Below are 14,508 nucleotides of genomic sequence, written 5' to 3' on the forward strand. Positions count from 1 at the left end.
AAGTCTTTTGCAGCATTAAGTTCCTTGAGGAAATTTAAATAGAAATATAATTTCAAGGAGAAAAGAGAACTATCAACTTACCAGCTTCAGGATGCCCATTTAAAAATATTTTAATACTTATGAGAACAGGATGTTTACAATGTTGGTGTCATTTTTCTACGTCACAACCAACTGGGTGTTCAACAATTCAGTTCAGTTCTGACACTACCTGGAGTTACTGTCAGATCCTACAAGTTGAAGGGCTCTGTCACACAAGTCTGCCCCTACTTCCAATGCCAGCCACCACCAGCAGGGTTCCCAGGCAACCCACATTTCTGCCCAGTCAACTACAAATTTGGGGTTCCCACAGCCTCCCCCACTCTCCCGTTTTGATAATTGGCTAGAACAACTCACAGAACTCAGGAAAGTGCTCCATTACTATTACAGTTTATTTTAAAGGATACAGATGAACAGACATGAACAGGTACATAGAGTGAGGTCTGGAAGGGTCCTGAACGCAGGAGCCCCTGTTGCTGTCGAGCTCGGGTGTACCATCCTCCCAGCACATGGATGTCTTCACCAGCTCAGAAGCTCATCAAACCCCATCCATCAGGGGTTTTTATGGAGGTTTCATTATGTAAGCCTGATTGATTAAATCATTGGCCAATGGTGACTGAATTCCATCTCTAGCACCTCTCCTCTAGAAGTTGGGGCGGGGTGATGGGACTGAAAGTGATAACCCACCAGTTACCTGGATGTTTTTTCTGGTGCCCAGCCTCTATCCTGCAGCCACGGAGGCCCGTCCTTGCACCAAAAGAGTTATCTCATTAGCATAAAAGACAGTAAATTCCAAGCTGAGTTTTAGGAGCACTGTGCCAGGAACTGGGGACAAAAACCAAATATCTATATTATATCAGAAATTTAAAGCTATTTCCAAATTTAAAAAATATATGTGGGGGAAGAGTTTCCTTCCAGTCATGAAGTGTGAGCAAATAGATCCTATACAGAAAAATCATTTGATTGAGACAAATAACACCTGCAGATTTTTAAAGTTCACTTAGTGGTAGCTCATTAATGCAACTGGACACTTCATCATTGAGATTTTCTATGAATAACCAATTCTGGTAGGTCGATTTTGTAGGTGGAATGAGTAAATATATGCAAACAACATAACAAACAACATAACAAACATAACAACATAACATAACAAACATAACAACATGTGGTACACAAGCTGCTTAATAAATGTGGCTATACCCGCCTCTTCTTCATTAAATATCCATTTAAAATGTCATTTTGGATATATAATTCTTGCAAAATGTCTAAGAAATCCTTACTAAATAGCATTCATGTATAATTAAACTTTCTTTTTTCTTTTTCTTTTTTTTAAATTGTTTATTGAGGGTAACATTGGTTAATACAATTATATAATTTTCAGGTGTACATTATAATTTAATATCTGTATATTCTATTGTGTTTACCACCCAAAGTCCAGTTTCCTTCTGCTAATAATTAAAATTTCTTGACTATTGTTAATCATAACTTTGAATATTGCTCAACATTATGTCATAGCCATTTATAATTAGCCATATAATATTCCAGAATATGGATATAATACATTTATAACCATACAGCCTTGGATCAATGTTATATACCACAGAGCCACACAAGCCATACTCATACTAAAGGATGTCTATTCAGTCTAGTCACATAAGCACATCACATGCTAGGCATCACATGCTAGGCATGTGATGTGCTCACAACCACTCAAACTGTAACAAACATACACTAAGACCACGTCATATGTACCTACACACACACAAAATAATCTGTCACATACCATGGAGACGCATCTCTGCCTTGATACTCATACAGATGCCCACATGTACTCTACGTGTGTAACACAGAGACCATCTACTCCATGCTTGTTGCTCATATGCATGTAATACTTGCTATGTACAGTCACACACACACTCTGGACCTGTTGTAAAAAGTGCCACAAAAATTTCTCACCACACAATACATGTCCACTACATAACTTAAAGATATATAGGGTAAATTTTAATTTGAGATGTTCACAAAAGACATTTAATACACACACACACACACACACACACATTTACATGCATACACACATGACACTTCTTTTCTCCTAGTCTGGGCGGTACATGCTGGCCCCTCTTATAAAGCTTGTGGGGAGGCATGCTTCTAATCTGTCAAACCGCATGCACAACAATTCACATATACATAAGGACTGTTACATAGTTATATCTTGGCCCTGTTACTTCTACACACACTGCACACAAACATTCACACAAAACAAGTATTTCACATACAGTTATGGAGACAAACCCAGGCTTTGTAACACACCCACGTGCTCCTTTCAGACACTTTTCATATACTGTCACATGCACAAAAGCTACCACCCACCATACACAATGCTTGTCATATGTCACAGAGACATATGCTGACATGTCACATGCATAAATGGTCACATACACACCTGTACCACATAATCAGAGATACGCCCCAGACCTGTCACACACCATACAACATTCACACCATCATAGAAACTCACTCCAGTCCTGTCATAATACACACACACACACTTCTGTCACAGTCCCAGATTCATCCCCATCCTGTCATACACAAAGCGCTTTCTCTCTTCTCTCTATATACAGGTTACTAATACACATAATACACAATAATAATAATACACACACACATTAATTGTCATATAGATCGTGGTGGAGGAGAGCTTCTGCTCTCTTCTCTGTCATGGAGTAAGGTTAAGAGACAGGTGCACTCAACGTATTTTTTACTTGGTTTGTAGTCAGCTGTAAAGACATACCCTTATTATTTCCTTTTGTGGTACAGAAGCCTGCTTAGCAGAGAAGCGCAAGTAAGCGCGCGTGTCATGGCATAATACATGTACATATACACACATCGTCTCATCTGTCACAGGACACCCCAACCCTGTCGGTTCAGTCATGCAAATGCAGTTTCGCACAGTGTGACACAGCTTTGGCTCTATCACGCGCACAGTGTTCACACACAACCCCTACACCATGTCTGTCCCTCACCACCACAGAAACACAGTCCAGCCCTGTCCCACATCTGCCGTTCCATCGCACACGTCCAGGGAGAACTCTTTTGCCCACCCCAACCTTTCATATTTGTCCTACCGTCACCTCCCTCGGCCACTCGCGATCGCCTCTAGCGCCTCTCCTCTCCCACCCCCGATGCCGGCTGGGGTCCAAGTTCGCAAAGCCGGGTCCGCCTGGCTCTGCGAGGATTACTTCTTTCCGCCGGACGCGATCTCATGTCGCTCCCAAGTACCATGAGCATGCTCTAGAGACCTGAGAAACCCCTGGTTGTTGGGCCCGGTGGCCTGTGGGAAACGTAGTCCGCTGCCGGAAAAGCAGGAGACACCGGAAACCGAAGGACCAAGGGACCGCCCCGCCCAGGGGGCTTCTGGGAGTTGTAGTCAGTGCTTGCAGTGCGCAGGCGCCGGGGCTCGCGGTTCCTTGCTTGGGAAAGGTCTTGATCTGCTGTTGCATGTCTCCTTCCAGCTCCGCTTTCGGTGACATGAGATGGGTAGGTAGAAGTTGGCTATGGTGGGAATGTTTACACCATTGGAATTGGCAGTCACTACAAAGCAAAGCTTGATTTATTGTTTTGTTGGTCGTCTGGGAGTGAGGGAGCGCCCCCAATTCCCACGTCTTCCTCTTGCAATGTCTCTCTAGCCCCCTCTCCTGATAAAGCTTACCGTGCTCACTCTAAAGGAGAACTACTTAAGGGAATTCTGTTTATCACAGAGCATATATTGAAGAATGCATTCGGAGCTGAGGCAATAAATAATGGAAATAAATGACATACCACATTTTCACCTATCAAATGCCAAAAACAGATGTAGATAGTATACAATATCGTTGAGAATGTGGGGAAATTAGAACTCTCATAGGTAGACGCGGGGAATAACTACAGCCTTTTTACAATTAAGTTGGGTAATAGGTGTCACATTGTCTGAAAGCAAACCCCTAAGCAATCGGCATTTCTACATATAAGAATCTAGCCTACAAAAATACTGGCTTGAAAGAAAAAGATGTGGATAAGGTAATGCTTACCAAAGCTATATTTCTAATACTGAAAAACTGAAATCAACCTCAGTGTTTATTTTTAATGGAATTATTAGTCTGTGCTTACCAATATGGTAACTCTTTGTGGCTATTTAAAATTTAAGTTATTAAAATTAAATAAAATTTAATTAAAAGTAAAAATGAAATAAATTTAAAAATAGAAGTTCCTTAGTCACTCTAGTCACATTTCAAATGCTCATTAGCCAGTGTCACTAGTGGTTATTGTATTGACCGACGCAGATATAAAAAATTATCAACACCATGGAAAGTTATATTGGACAGTACTGGGTTAGATAATTCAACATTAAAAAAGAATGAGTTAAATCTCTATAACTGACATAAAATAAAGTAGAGGAATTTGTTCAAGTGAAAAATGTAAAGAGCAGAGCAGTATACATAGCATAATCTCATTTATATATAAAACAGATCATATACATATTCAGTGTACAGAAAAATCTGGAAAACACCTTAAAAATGTTAACTTTGGTAACTTCTGTAGAGAAAGAATTAGTAGGAGGAGAGTCATTTCTTTTTTGTATACTTTCTGTTGATTGAATATTTAAAAACTACTACAATTAACTCAATAATCCTAAATCCAAAATATTTTATTTTGAAAGATTTTCTGCTGCTTTCAACTCTCTCAGCCACTTATTCTTTCTTGAAATACTCAACCACTTTAACTTAAAAGACTTCACTCTTTACTGTTTTATCTTCTCATTGAAAAACATTAGAAAAAGCAATTATTTGGGCGACTAAAAGCCAAACAATGAGGAATTGTGACATCGAGCAATGTGAAATCAGTTAGATCAACTTAAAATCCCAACAGAAGTATTTTTGTAAAATGTATCTTTTATTTCGTAACTACAAAAGCAATGTATTGAGTACATAAAATAAGAAGATAAAGCAATTAAAACAACAGGAAAAATACCCATTATTCCACAGAGCCATGGGCCAACACTGTCAACACTTTGCTGCAGAGCTTCTCAGATCATATTTGCACAGATTACAGACTTTCTCCCACCATTCAAACATTCCGTACTGTTTGGATGTTAAGTTATACCAACTGATTTCTTAATGTTGAACATTTAGGTCGTTCCTGCTTTTCTACATAGCCAATCCCAGAGGACAAGAAGATGAAGCCTAAATTGAAATAGAGAACTAAAAAAACTTGAAAAGCGGTGCTCTGAATGACTATTTCTTAAACACATCATGGACCAAATCCATTATGACAAACCTACCTTATGGAATGATTTTCCCAGAGAAACTTTCGGACTTGCCTATCTTCTCCAGCTTTAGAAGCAAGTGCAAGTCCTCAGTCCCAGAGGAACTGGTGTGTGAGGAGTAATGAGTGGGTTCAGTAGCTCCATGGGGCATCAGTCAATCCAGCCCTCCCTTAACGTGAGGATCCCAGTCCAGAATTCTCTCCAATGTGGCAAGGATCTGAGCTTCCTCAGTCTTTTTCTTGTTCAGGGAATGCCAGGTTACAGAGGGAATGTATGGACAATTATACATTGTATTGTATCAGTTAAAAGTTTGAGGCATAGCAAACTACACCAAAACTTACTGGCTTAAAACAACAACTCTTCATGACTTCTCATGATTTTGTAAACGGATTGATGGTTCTTCTGGTCTAGACCAGCTTGGCTGAGGTTGGATGATCTAGGATGGCTTCTGTCACCTACCTGGCAGTTGTTAGGATGACTGGTGTAGAGAAATGCCTTAGCCGGTATGGCTGCCTCTGATCAATGGGATATCACTTCACACCCACTAGGATAGCTATAATCAAAAAGAATAATAAGTGTTAGTGAGAACGTGGAGAAATTGGAACACTCACACGTGGCTCTTAGGAATGTAAAATGGTGCAGTTGCTGTGGGAAGCAGTCTGGCAGTTCTTCAAAAGAGTTCCCATAGGACCACTCTTAAGTATATACCCAGGAGAAATGAAAACACATCCACGTGAAAACTTATATGTGAATTTTATAGAAGTAGTATTCATAAAAGTCATAAAGCGGAAACATCAAAATGTCCATCAACTAATAAATATTAAAAATATGGTAAATCTGTACAATGGAATATTATTTGGCAATAAAAATGAGTGAAGTACTGATACATGCTATAACATGAATGAACTTTGAAAATATTATGCTAAGTAAAAGAAGCCAGTCATAAAAAGCCACATATTGTATGATTTTATTTATATGACATGTCCAGAGTAGGCAAATCTATAGAGACAGAAAATAAATTAGTGGTTGCCTAGGACTGGAAGTAGGTGAGAGGTGGTAGGAAATGGGGAGTGACTGCTGATGGGTACAGGGTTTCTTTTTGAGGTGATAGAACTTTTCAAATTGATTATGATATTGAGTGTACAACTCTGCAAATATTCTAAAAACCACTAAATTGTACATTTTATTGGGTGAACTGTATGGTATGTGAATTATGTTTGATAATTGGTTAACCTGGAAGAGTAACATCCATCTCTCACACATGAAAACAAGTAGAGTTCACAATATTTATAACTTAAAAATCGGCCACCAGAGTACTTATCAAAATACAAACTGATTTTATTGTAATCTTGGTGAGTAATCACGACACTTAAAGTACAAATCATGAGGTAAATAGTTAAATTCCAGAAAATACAAAGGGTGTTTCAATAAAATTTCTTAGCTCCAAATGTAAAGAGCAAATAAACTAAGGGAAATTATTTCAAGTATGAGAAACATAATGAGAAACCTCAGCCAAGCTGGTCTAGACCAGGAGAACCATCAATCCGTTTAAATTAATTTAAAACAATACGTAGATGAACACAACCATGTATAGAAATGAGCTAAGGGTATGAATAGAAACTCAGAGGAAAAATTGAAAATGACTAATATTTGAAAATATGTCCAAGTTTATGACAAGTAAAACATGGAAATATTATAAAAATAAAATGTCATTATTGGTAAGGATTGGGAAATGTGAAAAAATAATACCCAATGTTGTAGATTTTAAGGAAATATAATAAATTCTAGTGGGAGATAATTTACAACTTTTATGAGTTACTTTATATAAACTAATACAAGTATATTAGTAAACCATTTCTAGAACTATATTTGATGAAAATAATTGAAACAGTAAAAAAATACATAAAATATTTTCTACAAGAATATTTATATTAGTTATAATTGAGAACCACCCAAAGATAAAATGAAAATATGCAGGTAAATTAAATTTGATAATTTATAAAATAACCAGGAGTCATTAAAATGATAATATAGAATTACCCTGCCTTATGTGGAAGACTATGCATAAGATATTAAGAAATGAAAAATACCGGCTACATGAGAGTATGCCAGATGTGACTATAATTTGGGGGAGTGGGGATACACAAGAATAAACATTGAAATTTTAAGTATTTTAGAAGTATATTCTAAAACTAAACTCTGGCTAATATTAGCACATGAATAATCATCTTTCAACTTAGTTTTCTCACCAGTAAATAGAATAATAACTCCTACCATCCAGATTTTTTAATAGAGTGGTGATGAAGCCCTGTGACACTGAAACACACCATCTCAGGTCAGATCCTTGTCTTACCATTTTAACAGCTGGGGGACCATGGGAAAGTTTTAAAAATTTTGCGTTATGTTTCATCTGTTTGCACTGGTATAAACCTGGAGAATAGTATTACCACAAGAAGGGCTTTTTTGATTTGAATTATATAATTCACGTGAGTCACGTTTCAGTGGCTCTAGCACATGGTGAGCACTCATCTACTTTTCTTTGACCAATCGTGATTCACCCCTCCCACCCCCCGCACCTGGGCTGCTGGATCAAAACTGCCATTCTGTCATCAAAGAGATGGCTGTTGGGCAGGACAGCACTAGTGACTGCCACACTGGGCAAAATATTCTTTATGTGTAAAGGAAAAAGACAATTGCAGACTTTCAGGGGCTTAGCAATTATGCCAACCACCTCAGCTGTCTAAGAGACCTCTTGGGGAGGGCATCCAGCCGAATGACATTGAAATCAGTACTAAGCCTTCGTGAAGGGGTGATGAGGTAAAGATGCTTTCGCACCTCTAACCCTCTTTCAATTCCTCTCGGTCTTCAAGCACCTTCCCTTCTTGGGGACTTTGCAGTGCTGGGAATTCCCTTCTCCCTGTCTTTGCCTAAGGATTTATTCTCAGTCTTTCAAGCTGCAGCTTAATTATTGACTTACAGGCCTTCCTTTAATCCATATTTAAATGATAGTCATTCTACACTGCTTCTCAAAAAAAACCCCAACAACCCTTTTTCTTATCATTCATCACGATGTGTAATTTTATGTTTTTAATATGCCAATTATTATATCTGTGTCCACTGGTCAAATGTAATGTCCATTAGAGCAAAAATCTTGACTTTGATTATTCATCAATAGCAGGGGTCAAAAAACTGTGGTCCATGTGCCAAATCTGATCCACTGCCTGTTTTGTAAGGCTAGTCAGCTAAAAGGAAGAATGGTTTTTACATTTTTAAGTGGTTGACAAGAGAGAGATGAACAATATGTATGGGCAGTTGAAAATTATAAATTTCAAATTCCACTGTCTACATAAAGTTTTATTGAGACACAGCTACACTGGACTGTTTCCGTGTTGTCTGTGGCTGCTGTCCCACCGCCATGGCAGAATCGAATAGTTGCAACAGAGAACCTGTTGCAAATACTTATTATCTGTCCCTTTCCAGGAAAAGCATGTCAACTCCTGCTCTATCCTCAGTACAGAGACCAGTGCTTTACAGATGATGAAATCTAGTGGTCCAATAAACGCTAGACATCCAGCATTTATCTCAAGAGCTGGACTTTTAAAGGAATCACTTTCAGCAATGGGAAAACAAGAGGTCTCCGTGAGGCTAATAGGCAAAGGGAATCCCTGGCTGCTAAAAAAATCAGGTTTGCTTCAGCTGTCTGGCTATAAACAGATGTCATCAGGGTGTGGAGTCAGAAGGAGAGAAAGTGGCTGATGAAAATGTCAGCATGGGGACACACAAGTTAGTCACTGATACGCTACCTTCACAGGTTCTGCACACAAGCCATGCAATTCTGTGCTCCACCCTTGAGACATGTCATGTCACGTCACAGGACAGTTTCTTTGCAAGGTATGTTGGTCTCTGGATTTTTCTCATCAAGGGCTAGTAGTTACTCATGTTGTTATTATCATTACCGTTATTATTTTAACCTGGGCCAACAGTTTCTCAGGGATAGTCTCAGTTCCTCCTGAAGACACTGTCATTGCTACCAGTGACATTATAGTGGCTGCACTGGTGGGAAATGAGATCACGGTGTCTCCTCTTAACTCGTGGGGCTAATAGGCAAAGGGAAAGCTCACACCCACAGATGTAAACCCTGGCAGTGACAGGCTCACCATCCAGGTATCAGAGTTCTGCTGGGTATGTTTTTCTTTTTTCTCTTTTTAGAAAGTGTCAGGAAAAAAATGACTTTCGGCGTTGGAACTTTAATGGTAGAGAAATCTGTGACTCTCGTGATTTTCGTGCGGTTATCCTCTCTCTCTTCCTATCCTTTTTCTTCTTGGCTTCTTGAGACGTCCCATCCATCCTTTCTCACTATTAGACTTGTCAGAATTCTCCTCCTTTCCCTTCCAACCTTTTAAATCTCTTCTCTAAAACTGGGGTCCACAGCACCTCCACTGGAGGAATATTATAGGGAAAAAACAAAATCATATATATGTCTGGCGTTGAGCATGGACAAAGAAAGGGTGGGTTCATTTTTTGTTTTCTCCGTGGTCGCGTTTGGCTTTAGAAAAACAAGTGGTATGAGCAAGAGGCATAAACCCTCTTCTCCTCCTCCTCAAGTTCTTCTTAGACCACAGGAAAGGGATGTAATTGTTCATGCTGAGTCTCTTAAGGAGAGACATATTCCCAAATTTATTTCCCAGAACCCATAATGGATATAAAGCTACCCACTGACCATGTTGGAGCTGAGCCTGAGTCATAAAATGGGCCCTGGCACCAAGACAGAATACCCTGAGTTTGGGGCTCTAATTTAGGAAGGTTCCCTCTCATAGGCCCAGGTCTGACTCTACCCTGCCCTTGGTGCCAGAGAGTAGGTGAAATGCACTAGTGAGCAGATGTGCCATACCAGGGCAGTGCCTGGCAAAGAGCCCACTGAATGTAGGGTTATTTTTAACAGTAGTTGTTGTTATCTGCAGGGACTACATGAAGGTTGCCACCTTGCTTCTCATCTGGCCAGAGGCCAAGGCCTGAAGAAGGAAAAACCTGAATTAATAACCTTCCTTACCTCGAGACTTTCTTATTTGTCTGAGTATCTAACTTTCTGCTATTTCCCCTTTAATGACTGACTCATTTCTCCTTTCTTGCCTTTATATGTAGTGCTCTTATTTATTTATTTATCCCCCCGCCAACCCCCTTCCCCACTTCCACCCCTGATCTATGGATGTTGCCACTTCCCCTTAAGAACTGGATCTCTGAAGGCGGGGCATCTCCTCTCACACGCTTGCAGCGTGCACCCCGGGGCCTAGTGCACCTGTGGTATGGTCCGTGGCTCCACCTGGGGCGTGAACCCAGGACCTATGGAGCCACCCTGTAGTGCTCTTTTTTAATAAAAGATAATTGGCTCCAAAATATCTGGATGCTTAAATGCTTATTCCACATTTATTTCTCATCATCTCACACCTAGTTCTCTGTCTCCACACTATACCTCTTTCTAGTGATTAATGTTCACTGGCCATAACGTGTAGGATCCCGTGGGCTTATCACAGAGTCTGCTTTGGTGTCCAGATGCCACACTCCTGGAAGGCCGATTGAGGTGGGGGATCCCCTTGTACCTGGCTGGTGCGCCCATCCCAGCTTCCATTATTTTTAAAGAGACATTAATAAGTTAAGACACATAAAGTACTATATTTAGAACAGTGCTTTTCTCCCTTGATTTTATGTATTTGACACAAATGGATGAGCCAATGACACCTCTCTCATACCCTGACTCCCAGAGTTTATGCTTAACATGAATGGATATTTTCCAAACTAGATCCATTTAGAGTGAAAAGAAGATCTAATGAGACTCCATAGGGTACAGTTTGCCTTTTCCCATTCAATATTTCTCTGTCTCTTCTTCCTCAGAGTGGAAGAAGAGACACTGGCTCCCAGCATTAACACATTTATTCATTTGTTCATTGCAGTAAAACATTTAAAATGGTTTCAGAATTGCCTCATCCATAAGACCACAGAAAACAAATCTATTAAAAAGAGTTTAGGATTTGCTTGCAGATGGTTTGCAGTTACCTAAGACTGAGGGTTCAGTTTTTTTTTTTTTTCTTTCTTCATTGTGGTTATGATAATCATTGAAATACAATTGGGTTCATTTATTTCCATTTTAGTTTTTTATCCTCTCCCATCCCTGGCGATTTCATTTTATTTTTGGAAAATATAGAACACTGAGGTGGTTCAAAGGAATTAAAAGTATATCAAGTTTTATTATCAGAGAAGTTTCACTCCCTCCCTTAAATCTGTCAGTCTGTGAGCATGTATTTTCCCAGCCCTGACTGGTAATGTCTCTTGTAGAAAGTTCACCACAGGGCTCTAGTATGTGCCTTTGTTGAGTCTAAAGAGAGGAGAGCAGAAGAGCTGCAGGTTGGAAAGCCCAGGCCCCACAGAACCACTATGGATCACCCTATCTACTGCCACCCCCTCTAGAAAACTTCCCTGACTAGGGACTCTGCTTTAAATACTAAAGAAGCTAATCAAAAACAGACTCACAAATATAGAGGACAATCTGGTGACGGCCACAGGGGTTGGGGGAATGAGGTGAAGGGTTAAAGAAGTACAGATTAGCAGTTGATAGATGGTCCCGGGGATTGGGAGCACTGCATAGGGAATGCAATTAGCATCAATGTAATGGCTAGGTGGAGCCAGAGGAGAGAAAGAGCAATTAGGAGGATCGTTTTATTAACTATATAAATCTCTAACTAATGTACTGTATACTTGAAACTAATAAAAAAATTTTTAAAAAGAAGCAATTAAGAAGTACAAATTACCAGTTAGAGAAACAGTTACGAGGATGTAAAGTACAGCGTAGGGAATATAGTCAATAATATCGTGATGACTATGTATGGTGTCAGATGGGTACTAGACTTCTCAGAGGGGATCACTTCATAAGACATATAAATGTCTAATCACTATGTTGTACACCTGAAACTGATATAACATTGTATGTCAACGGTAATTGAAAAAAATTTTAAAAGAAATCAAAGAAGACCTAAATAAATGGAAAGATATACCATACTCACATAATGAAAGACTAAACATATTAAAGTTGTCAATTCTACACTATTTCTATAATCTGCCATTCTGGGATTGGGTGGAAAAAGAGAAGAGTGAGTGTCTGGGGAGAGTTGGTAATCCTACATGTTTTCATCATTTTCTCAACTCAGTAAGGCTTTTAATCTGCCTGATAACCCGCTCCATGCTGTGTTACCTGGAATATGGTTATCTAGTGCTGTGGACATTGGGCCAGTAAATATCCTCTAAATACAATATAGGGGAGCAGCAAGGGTAGAATATTAAAGTTCTCTCTCCAGAATTATGCTTGCTCTTCTGCACCCATCAACAAATATGTCTCAAGCTTGTGCACATAATACCTTCTTATGATGTTTAAAGTCTTTTTATACCTATAGTAATACTTTTACCATTATAAAGGTGTTCATTTTTCCCCTTTTGTCTTGACCATATTTACAAATACTAGTCTCCTTTATATGTTTTATATTTTAAATCAAGTATAGAGTTGCTTTTATTTCTATTTCATTATTCTTTTATCTTCAGTGCAATCTTCCTTCTACATTCTTAAATAAAATTGGGCAAAATGCATGTTTTTCAAAATGGTTTTCAAAATGGGTTTTCACGGTTTCTAATTATTCCCTCAAATCTATTAAATTAGGCAGGCTGATGATGTTATTTAAATTCTCTATATTTTATTTTTGTGAACTGAGCGACATTTTCAGCTAGTAATCTGTTAAACTCCATCTTGTCTCCTTCTATTTCCTAGAGCTTTCTTTTTATGTACAAAAAAGGCAGTTGTCATGTTCAGAATCCTACAGGTTGAAGCCATTAATGGTTTTGTGGAGACTTTGATGAGTTAGAGGGTGTCTGCCTAGTCAACAGAGTTGATATTACCTAGCTGCATCAACTATTTATCATGAAACACTGGCCAGGGCCATAGCATTTCTAACATTCATTCATTCATTCATTCATTTAAAATTTTAATTAAGTTTATTGGAGTAGCATTTCTAACTTTTAAAGAGAAACAGAATCTCCAGGTGTTGAAAAGTTGGCATATAATCTAAAATTTCAACTACAGAGTGGGGAAAAAGGAGAAAAATATTGGGGCCATAAACTGCCCATTTTCTGCCATCATATAGTTTATCTGTAGAAAAATGTTACCCATAAATCTGCATCCACACACCCTAAACAAAATGCTAGCAAATCATATGCAACTTGGAAGAGAACTAATTTGCTCTACCAAAGTAGTTCGAATCAGTATTTGTATATCTAATAATAGCATTTTGCAAATATGAAAAAGGTAAAATTTGTTACTTTGCATTTGCCACACTAAGGAAAATAATAGACGTTCTCTCTCTCTCTAGATCATCTGGCTTCGAATAAAATAAACTCATCGTTAACATTATGGCTTCTGGTGAGTCAGTAATGGGGAGTCTCTTCCTTTTCCAGACTGGAGTAGGGCTCTTGGGAAATTTCTTACTCATTTGTCTTTATATATGGACTTTTTTCACTAAGCATACTCAGAAACCCACAGATATAATGCTCAACCAATTGGCTGTAGCCAATTCCCTGGTCCTTTTCTCCAGGGGAATCCCTCAGACACTGGATACTTGGTTTTAAACATTTCCTGGGAGAAGTCGAGTGTAAGGTTAGCTTTTATACTCAAAGAGTGGCCCGGGGTTGGGGTGAGGGGTTCTCTCTGCTCCCTCTGCCTCTTGAGTATCTTCCAGGCTATCACAATCAGCCCTAGTATTCCAGGTGGGCAGAACTCAAAGTTAAAGCTCCTAAATTTGTTCAACCCTCCTGTTCCCTCTGTTGGATTCTTCATCTCCTGATAAATATCGTTGTGCCAATGCAAGTGACTCATTCAGGAAATACTCTAAACATTACAGAAAGGGATTTTGGATTGAGTTCTGCAAAAGGATCTGATTCATTTGAGACCTCACTCTATGCACTCCTGTTTTCCTTCCTTGATCTTTTGTGTTTGGGACTCATGGGTTGGGCCAGTGGCTCCACGGTGATCTTCCTGCAAAGACATAAGCAGAGAGTCCAATATATTCACCACACCAGTCTCTCTCTCAAGAGCCTTCCCGGAGACCACTGCCACTCACACTGTCCTGCTT

The 14,508-nt window shown here is 39.1% G+C and overlaps 1 long non-coding RNA gene across 1 annotated transcript in view; it reads right to left on the reverse strand.

Annotated features, from left to right (window-relative positions):
* The window catches only part of LOC120605255 (uncharacterized), a 21,472-nt gene continuing 6,964 nt past the window's right edge, over window positions 1-14,508 (reverse strand). Inside the window, exons 2-4 of the long non-coding RNA XR_005653566.1 lie at window positions 5,801-5,894; window positions 3,165-3,630; window positions 1-861 (exon numbers count right to left, since the gene is read on the reverse strand). This is a non-coding gene — a long non-coding RNA (uncharacterized LOC120605255). The remainder of the gene's footprint in view (window positions 862-3,164; window positions 3,631-5,800; window positions 5,895-14,508) is intronic.

The sequence above is a fragment of the Pteropus medius genome, unplaced genomic scaffold, assembly GCF_902729225.1.
Source record: "Pteropus medius unplaced genomic scaffold, Ma_sr-lr_union100, whole genome shotgun sequence".
Classification (NCBI taxonomy): Eukaryota; Metazoa; Chordata; class Mammalia; order Chiroptera; family Pteropodidae; genus Pteropus; species Pteropus medius.